Below are 10,000 nucleotides of genomic sequence, written 5' to 3' on the forward strand. Positions count from 1 at the left end.
CTCTCTCTCTCTCTCTCTCTCTCTCTCTCTCTCTCTCTCTCTCTCTCTCTCTCTCTCTCTCTCTCTCTCTCTCTCTCTCTCTCTCTCTCTCTCTCTCTCTCTCTCTCTCTGTCCCATACTAGAATTCAAACAAGAAACCAGCAGTAGGACTGAATTCTTATAGCATCCTTTAAAAAATAAATCATACTATATACAAGGTATACACATGATGAATAGGCAGAGAGAGAGAGAGAGAGAGAGAGAGAGAGAATTAGAGAGAAAGGAAGAGAGGGAGAGAGAGAGAGAGAGAGAGAGAGAGAGAGAGAGAGAGAGAGAGAGAGAATCAGAGAGAAAGGAAGAGAGAGAGAGAGAGAAAATTAGAAAGAGAGAGAAAGAGAGAGAGTGAGAATTAGAGAGAGAGAAAAAAAAAATATATATATATATATAGAGAGAGAGAGAGATGAGAATGTTGTGCTCTGATGATCAAAGTCCTATGTCAGATTTGGTCATCTGGGTGTGGACACCGTGCTAAAATATATGAATGATTATGATGATATATGAGAAAAGGATCATTATGATATTAACCATGAGAATGATAAAGATGATGATTAATGACAATGGTGATGTTGATAATATTGATGATGATGATAATAATTATGGTAAAATAATAATGATGAAATTGTATTGATGACAATAATAATGATAATATTAGTGAAAGGAACTATATTACCAAACAAAAGAAGAAAAAAGAAAAAAATAAATAATAACAATGTCAATCATAATAATGATGATGATATTAACAACCAAAGACAGGGATTTGTATAAAAGTAACACTAATAAATACCACTAATAACAACAATAATAATTCCAACAACAAGAACTAAGAAAAACACTACAATAACTGAAAAAAAAACAAAAAAACAGCGACTAAAACCAACACCACAGCGTTGGCAACACTACCACGAGAGTCCAGAACAACAACAGCATTGCCAGTTTTCTCCGACGTGTTAAAGAATTCATTAAATATATTCGCTCGATATGAAGTGATAACTTGGACCTTTCAATAGCCTTATACTTGATGCATTTCGTGATGGTAGAATATCAAATGAGACGCTGTTGATATCAATATAATGATTCATGATATATTAATCTTTAAGTTGTTGTTTCATTGCATAACTTCGCTGTTCAGTAAAGATAGTTAATAGGAATGAAGTATTTATATTAATACAATCATAATAAAGAACAACCTCCATGGAAACTGATCAACAAAACAACAAAATAGCAACCGAACACAGGAGTATTAAAATTGCAAATGTGCACGGACTAGAAAAATTGCCGTTGATTTACTTACTCGGCAACAACTGGTTGAAATTCTTGCGATATACTTAAATGCATTTTGTATTTATGCTTTGTCAAGTACCAACGTCAGTACAGAGGAACCTGACAGTATATATCAAGATATGTTTTATGATTTTTTTTTTTTTTTTATTGATTTTTTTTTTTTTTTTTTTTATTTTATTAGGAGCCCGAAGGAGGTGACTCGACCATCAATTAAAATATTTTCTTATGATGTAAAAAATTTCACCCCTAATTATCTTTTTGGTTTGTGTTATCAAGGAGTGATTGATCACTAACAACAGTTGCAAGTAGATTTTCACATCTATTTATTAATTAATTCTGAACACTTCACACACGCATTATTAGTGTTTCTCTTTCTCTTTCTATCTCTCTCTCTCTCTCTCTCTTTATCTCTCTCTCTCTCTCTCTCTCTCTATCTATCTATCTATCTATCTCTCTCTTTCTCTCTCTCTCTCTCTCTCTCTCTCTCTCTCTCTCTCTCTCTCTCTCTCTCTCTCTCTCTCTCTCTCTCTCTCTCTCTCTCTCTCTCTCTTTCTCTCCCTCTCCCCCTTCCTTTCATTTACTGTGAGATAATAATTAATGATAAGGGTGAAAAAAAATAATAATTACAATAATTACAATGTCAACCATAATAATGATGTTGATATTAACAACCAAAGTTGCATTATCAGTTGTTGTTTTTTTCCTTAAAGAAAATGTGAAGACGACTCGAAAAATACATCCCTTCAAGACGTGACTAATATCTTGCAATATCTTGTCTTGAAGGTTCATAAGATAATAAGTTTGAATTACATTGATAATTACATTTTAAGTACGGGGTGGAGGAGTCCTTGTCCCCTCAGTCAGTCCTTGTGCCCTCAGTCAGTCCTCTCGCCCTCATTCCAGTCCCCACTCGCCCCAGAACAGTCCCTCGCCCAGTGTCAGTCCTTGTGCCGTCCTCATCCTCCTTGTGCCGTCAGTCAGTCCCTCTAGGCCCCCGTCATTCCTTGTGCCCTCAGTCAGGCCCTCTCGCGCCTCAGTCAGGTCCTTGGTGCCGTCTGTCATCCTCTAGCCCTCAGTCAGTCCTTTGCCCTCAGTCATCCTCTCGCCTCATCAGTCCTTGTGGCCCACCACCCCCCCCCCTACAGACAGTCCTCGCTCACTCATTCAGTCCTCTCGCCCTCAGTCAGTCCCTTGTGCCGTCAGTCAGTCCTCGCACCCTCATTCAGTCCTCTCGCCCTCATCATTCCTGTGCCGTCCAGTCCAGTTCCTCTATCCCCAGTCAGTCCTCTCTGACCTCGAGTCAGTTCCCTCTCGCCCTCATTCAGTCCTCCTCGCCCTCATCAGTCCTCGCATCCCCAGTCAGTTCCTCGCCCTCAGTCAGTCTTTGTCCCTCAGTCAGTCCTCGCTCCCTCAGTCCAGCTCCTCGCCCTCAGTCAGTCCGTTTCGCCTCATCAGATCCTAGCTGCCCTCAGTCCAGTCCTCTCCGCCCTCAGTCAGTCCTCTCGCACCAGTCCAGTCCTCTCGCCCTCCAAGTCATCCTTTCGCCCTCATCAGTCCCTCTCGCCCTCAGTTCAGTCCTCTCGCCTCAGTCAGTCCTCTCGCCCTCAGTCAGTCCTCTCGCCCTCAGTCAGTCCTTGTGCCCTCAGTCAGTCCTCTCGCCCTCAGTCAGTCCTCTCGCCCTCAGTCAGTCCTCTCGCCCTCAGTCAGTCCTTGTGCCCTCAGTCAGTCCTTGTGCCCTCAGTCAGTCCTCTCGCCCTCAGTCAGTCCTCTCGCCCTCAGTCAGTCCTTGTGCCCTCAGTCAGTCCTCTCGCCCTCAGTCAGTCCTTGTGCCCTCAGTCAGTCCTCTCGCCCTCAGTCAGTCCTTGTGCCCTCAGTCAGTCCTCGCTCCCTCAGTCAGTCCTCTCGCCCTCAGTCAGTCCTTGTGCCCTCAGTCAGTCCTCTCGCCCTCAGTCAGTCCTCTCGCCCTCAGTCAGTCCTTGTGCCCTCAGTCAGTCCTTGTGCCCTCAGTCAGTCCTTGTGCCCTCAGTCAGTCCTTGTGCCCTCAGTCAGTCCTCGCTCCCTCAGTCAGTCCTCTCGCCCTCAGTCAGTCCTATCGCCCTCAGTCAGTCCTCTCGCCCTCAGTCAGTCCTCTCGCCCTCAGTCAGTCCTTGTGCCCTCAGTCAGTCCTTGTGCCCTCAGTCAGTCCTTGTGCCCTCAGTCAGTCCTCGCGCCCTCAGTCAGTCCTCTCGCCCTCAGTCAGTCCTCGCGCCCTCAGTCAGTCCTCTCGCCCTCAGTCAGTCCTCTCGCCCTCAGTCAGTCCTCTCGCCCTCAGTCAGTCCTTGTGCCCTCAGTCAGTCCTTGTGCCCTCAGTCAGTCCTTGTGCCCTCAGTCAGTCCTTGTGCCCTCAGTCAGTCCTCTCGCCCTCAGTCAGTCCTCCTGTCCTCAGTCATCTCGCCCTGAGTCAGTCCTTTCTGCCCTCAGTCAGTCCTCTCTTGTGCCCTCAGTCAGTCCTTGTGCCCTCAGTCAGTCCTCGCCCTCAGTCAGTCCTCTCGCCCTCAGTCAGTCCTCTCGCCTCAGTCAGTCCTCTCGCCCTCAGTCCGGCCTCTGGCCCTCAGCCCGTCCTCTGTCACCCAGTCAGTCCTCTCGCCCTCAGTCAGTCCTTGTGCCCTCAGTCAGTCCTTGTGCCCTCAGTCAGTCCTCTCGCCCTCAGTCAGTCCTTGTGCCCTCAGTCAGTCCTTGTGCCCTCAGTCAGTCCTCTCGCCCTCAGTCAGTCCTTGTGCCCTCAGTCAGTCCTCTCGCCCTCAGTCAGTCCTCTCGCCCTCAGTCAGTCCTCGCGCCCTCAGTCTCCTCTCGCCTCAGTCCTCCTCGCCCTCAGTCAGTCAGTCCTCTCGCCCTCAGTCAGTCCTTGTGCCGTCAGTCCTTGTTCAGACAGTCCTCGCTCAGTCAGTCCTTGTGCCCTCAGTCAGTCCTTGTGCCCTCAGTCAGTCCTCTCGCCCTCAGTCAGTCCTTGTGCCCTCAGTCAGTCCTTGTGCCCTCAGTCAGTCCTCTCGCCCTCAGTCAGTCCTCTCGCCCTCAGTCAGTCCTTGTGCCCTCAGTCAGTCCTCGCTCCCTCAGTCAGTCCTCTCGCCCTCAGTCAGTCCTTGTGCCCTCAGTCAGTCCTCTCGCCCTCAGTCAGTCCTCTCGCCCTCAGTCAGTCCTCTCGCCCTCAGTCAGTCCTCTCGCCCTCAGTCAGTCCTTGTGCCCTCAGTCAGTCCTCGCCCTCAGTCAGTCCTTGTGCCCTCAGTCAGTCCTCGCTCCCTCAGTCAGTCCTCTCGCCCTCAGTCAGTCCTCTCGCCCTCAGTCAGTCCTCTCGCCCTCAGTCAGTCCTCTCGCCCTCAGTCAGTCCTCGCCCTCAGTCAGTCCTCTCGCCCTCAGTCAGTCCTCGCGCCCTCAGTCAGTCCTCTCGCCCTCAGTCAGTCCTCTCGCCCTCAGTCAGTCCTCTCGCCCTCAGTCAGTCCTCTCGCCCTCAGTCAGTCCTCTCGCCCTCAGTCAGTCCTCGCCCTCAGTCAGTCCTCTCGCCCTCAGTCAGTCCTTGTGCCCTCAGTCAGTCCTCGCTCCCTCAGTCAGTCCTTTCGCCCTCAGTCAGTCCTCGCCCTCAGTCAGTCCTCTCGCCCTCAGTCAGTCCTTGTGCCCTCAGTCAGTCCTCTCGCCCTCAGTCAGTCCTCTCGCCCTCAGTCAGTCCTCTCGCCCTCAGTCAGTCCTCTCGCCCTCAGTCAGTCCTTGTGCCCTCAGTCAGTCCTCGCGCCCTCAGTCAGTCCTCTCGCCCTCAGTCAGTCCTTGTGCCCTCAGTCAGTCCTTGTGCCCTCAGTCAGTCCTCTCGCCCTCAGTCAGTCCTCTCGCCCTCAGTCAGTCCTTGTGCCCTCAGTCAGTCCTCTCGCCCTCAGTCAGTCCTCTCGCCCTCAGTCAGTCCTCTCGCCCTCAGTCAGTCCTCTCGCCCTCAGTCAGTCCTCTCGCCCTCAGTCAGTCCTCTCGCCCTCAGTCAGTCCTTGTGCCCTCAGTCAGTCCTCTCGCCCTCAGTCAGTCCTTGTGCCCTCAGTCAGTCCTCTCGCCCTCAGTCAGTCCTCTCGCCCTCAGTCAGTCCTCTCGCCCTCAGTCAGTCCTCTCGCCCTCAGTCAGTCCTCTCGCCCTCAGTCAGTCCTCTCGCCCTCAGTCAGTCCTTGTGCCCTCAGTCAGTCCTCTCGCCCTCAGTCAGTCCTTGTGCCCTCAGTCAGTCCTCTCGCCCTCAGTCAGTCCTCTCGCCCTCAGTCAGTCCTTGTGCCCTCAGTCAGTCCTTGTGCCCTCAGTCAGTCCTTGTGCCCTCAGTCAGTCCTTGTGCCCTCAGTCAGTCCTTGTGCCCTCAGTCAGTCCTTGTGCCCTCAGTCAGTCCTTGTGCCCTCAGTCAGTCCTTGTGCCCTCAGTCAGTCCTCTCGCCCTCAGTCAGTCCTCTCGCCCTCAGTCAGTCCTCTCGCCCTCAGTCAGTCCTTGTGCCCTCAGTCAGTCCTCTCGCCCTCAGTCAGTCCTCTCGCCCTCAGTCAGTCCTTGTGCCCTCAGTCAGTCCTCTCGCCCTCAGTCAGTCCTCTCGCCCTCAGTCAGTCCTTGTGCCCTCAGTCAGTCCTCTCGCCTTGAGTCAGTCCTTATGCCCTCAGTCCTCTCGCCCTCAGTTCATCCTCTCTCGACCTCAGCAGTCCTCTCGTCCTCAGTGTCCTCTCTCCCCCTCAGTCAGTCCTTGCGCCCTCAGTCAGTCCTCGCGCCCTCAGTCAGTCCTTGTCCCCTCAGTCAGTCCTTGTGCCCTCAGTCAGTCCTCTCGCCCTCAGTCAGTCCTCTCGCCCTCAGTCAGTCCTCTCGCCCTCAGTCAGTCCTTGTGCCGTCAGTCAGTCCTTGTGCCGTCAGTCAGTCCTCTAGCCCTCAGTCAGTCCTTGTGCCCTCAGTCAGTCCTTGTGCCCTCAGTCAGTCCTCGCCCTCAGTCAGTCCTTGTGCCCTCAGTCAGTCCTCTCGCCCTCAGTCAGTCCTCTCGCCCTCAGTCAGTCCTTGTGCCCTCAGTCAGTCCTCTCGCCCTCAGTCAGTCCTTGTGCCCTCAGTCAGTCCTCTCGCCCTCAGTCAGTCCTCTCGCCCTCAGTCAGTCCTTGTGCCCTCAGTCAGTCCTCTCGCCCTCAGTCAGTCCTTGTGCCCTCAGTCAGTCCTCTCGCCCTCAGTCAGTCCTCTCGCCCTCAGTCAGTCCTCTCGCCCTCAGTCAGTCCTCTCGCCCTCAGTCAGTCCTCTCGCCCTCAGTCAGTCCTCTCGCCCTCAGTCAGTCCTCTCGCCCTCAGTCAGTCCTCTCGCCCTCAGTCAGTCCTTGTGCCCTCAGTCAGTCCTCTCGCCCTCAGTCAGTCCTCTCGCCCTCAGTCAGTCCTCTCGCCCTCAGTCAGTCCTCTCGCCCTCAGTCAGTCCTTGTGCCCTCAGTCAGTCCTCTCGCCCTCAGTCAGTCCTCTCGCCCTCAGTCAGTCCTCTCGCCCTCAGTCAGTCATCGCGCCCACAGTCAGTCATCAGGCCAAGAATATTACCAACCTAGCTACTTTGTAAGGTTTTTGTTACGTGATAAGTAAGACGTGCAAAGGCAACTTCGCGTGACCTACGGCACACAATACACATGGAGTATAATAAAGGGGGCTGCACTACATGGAATATACAGCTATCAGAAGAATCACAATATAGTTGATAATGAGTCACCATATGTTAGCCGCAGCGGAATTGACCTCCTGAAGAATTTTGATACAGAATTCTCGCCATAGGAATTGTGGGGGTCACGCAAAAGGTCACATCAAAGTCCCTTTCCACTCCTTCTTAATATCATGTGGGTGCAATTGAGTGTATGATGTACACAGTATGATGTAATACGAAAAAAATATGACATATCGACGTGTTAGAGGTGCAATCGGATCAACAAATACCTTTACTGACGCTGAAGTACAAGTTTTGTTTCATGATGCAATTCAGACGTGTGCTATCTGTTGCATAATCCCCACTGTATCATCATCATTATTATTATCACATCAAACGAAAGAAAGATGGAAAGATGAGATAGCTAAATACTTCAGAAGATAGAGGGAGAGAAGCGGTTTAGAGAAAGACACCGGGAGAGATAAATAGATAAGTAGATAGCTATATTTTTGATGACGAGAAAGAGAGAAAGGAAGACTGAAAAGACATGAGAGAAGAGAAGTGACCGACATGTCACACGACACACGTTTCGTTCAGATAAGATCGGAGTGATATGACTGGCCCGGTAACACACTCTAGGCTTACGTATCCATTTAATTACACTATGATTAGTGTAGCTTTTGTATATCTTTGATGGTAGATTCTGATAAGCATTGCGTAATATGGTTACACATATGATCTGTATCTGCGGATTCTAAAAAAAGAAAGAAAAAAAAAAGATTATCATTCATCAAATATGAGAGCAAGAGTATTATCTTTTCGGTTGCTCAATTGTTCATAATTCCCTCAAGTTAGAGAATTATGTAAACACTATGAGCGATTATGCATAGCATAGATTAGTCACGCAGTCTATAATCATTGCTTTTTCTTTATCAGAAGAATTTAAAACATAGAAATATAAACACATAAAACAAACAAAAAAAGATTAAACACAATCATCATCAAAAGTCCAATCAACTCATAGGATCCAAGAGGAAATGAAGTCATTCAATCCCTTTGGTTTTATTAGACAGAGGATTGAAACCGAATACAAACCGAAAAGAGAAATATAGATACTGTATTTCTATCACGTGTTCAACGTACATTCCTCCACTATGAAGAACAAAAAGACTAAACAAGGAATTATTATTTTTATCTAAACAATTTCATGACTCTACCAGGACACGCTATAAGTCCCACAACATGAACAAACACAAAATGGAGAAGATTTTCATGTATAAATGAGCAGGAGTTGGCCGGGAAAACCGGTGGTGGGGCTTGAAAATTACCATGCAATGGCTTGAAAATTACCATGCAATGGCTTGAAAATTACCATGCAATGGCTTGAAAATTACCATGCAATGGCTTCAAAATTACCATGAGTTATTCTACCAGGTTGATCAAGAAGTGATCAATCCCCAAAGTTTCCTTTGATTTCTTAAAGCGATTTAATCTGCTTCGGTGAATTTTGCTTAGTAGTCTATATCTATATCTTTGCTGATTGTAATAATCATAAAACTTAATTAAGATGATGTTGATTACAATGATGATAATTTAGTATAATGATAATATAATTATATAATGAGAATGATCATATAAAATATAATGCCAATTATAAACATTAACAATATTGATGACACTAATCAAAGGAAACCTAATACCAGTTCAGCAAAAGGAACAGACCACAAGAAAAAATAAAAAAAATAAAATAATAATAACAAAAAAATAAAAGATAAAATAAAATAAAATAAAACGAAAAAACAAAAACAAAACAAAAGTCAGCGACAAAAATTTTATCCCTGACAAACATATTTAACCCCGCGACCACACAAAGACAACAACCTTTACAACAACAACAATAAAACACCACCAAAAACATTTGAAAAAAAAAGAAAGAAAAAAAACATAAACACGAGGAATAAGAGAACTTCTCACCCAAGAGAACTTACAAACACAAAACAACAGACATTAAAGGAAAAGAAGAGAAGACCGACATTGAAATCTTACGAAAGAAGGTCGAAGGAAGAAAGAATTATTAATTCTCGGAAGTCAAAAGGAAGACTCGTGTTCACTCCACGCCCACAAACGGATCGATAAATCGTGATAAATCCTATGAAGAAATACTGATAATAATAATAATGATGATGATAATGATATTGATAACAATATCACTGCAACTGCGAATGATTGTAATGATAATAACTATGATAACAATACTACGACTAATAATAATAATGAGGAAATGATGGTAACTATAATAATAACAAAAATAGTATTACTATTTTTGTTTTAATGATGATAATGATAATGATAATAACAACCATACCGCAACTATTAATCAAAATAATAATAATAACAATAACAATAACTACTACAAATAATGATAATAATAATAGTCAAGACAATAAAAATAATGTTACTAACAATAGTATTACTACTAATGATAATAATAGTAATAATAATGATAATAATACTACTACTACTATTAAAAAATACTACAGCCAATAAAGATAATAACAGTAATGATAACAGTAGTGATAATGAAAATAAAGACAAATAAATAAATGAGTAAATAAAGATATCTAATAAATCCATCAATAAATAATTAATAAATAAAATAGATAAATGATAAATTAATAGAAAAATACAGGCTGTGTTTAACGGGATACGAATTAATTTTATTTATTTATTTATCTATTTATTTATCTATTACTGGGGAAGGGGAGAAATTCATGTATTTTTCAAGCTTGTAAAAAATATATATATGTAAATAGAAAATAAAAACAATAAATATGAATAAATAGATAAGAACACTCTAAAATAAACAAATTAAAAAGAAATATACATAAATAAGGTTCATTTTTTAAAAAGTGTGGGAAGGGATGATATATATAAAAACAACGTACGAACATGATATATATGTTATATATATATATATATATATATATATATATACATATATATGTATATATATATATATATATATATATATATATGTGTGTGTGTA

Source organism: Penaeus japonicus, unplaced genomic scaffold (genome assembly GCF_977035675.1).
Source record: "Penaeus japonicus unplaced genomic scaffold, GWHDUDI00000001_assembly GWHDUDI00000005, whole genome shotgun sequence".
Classification (NCBI taxonomy): Eukaryota; Metazoa; Arthropoda; class Malacostraca; order Decapoda; family Penaeidae; genus Penaeus; species Penaeus japonicus.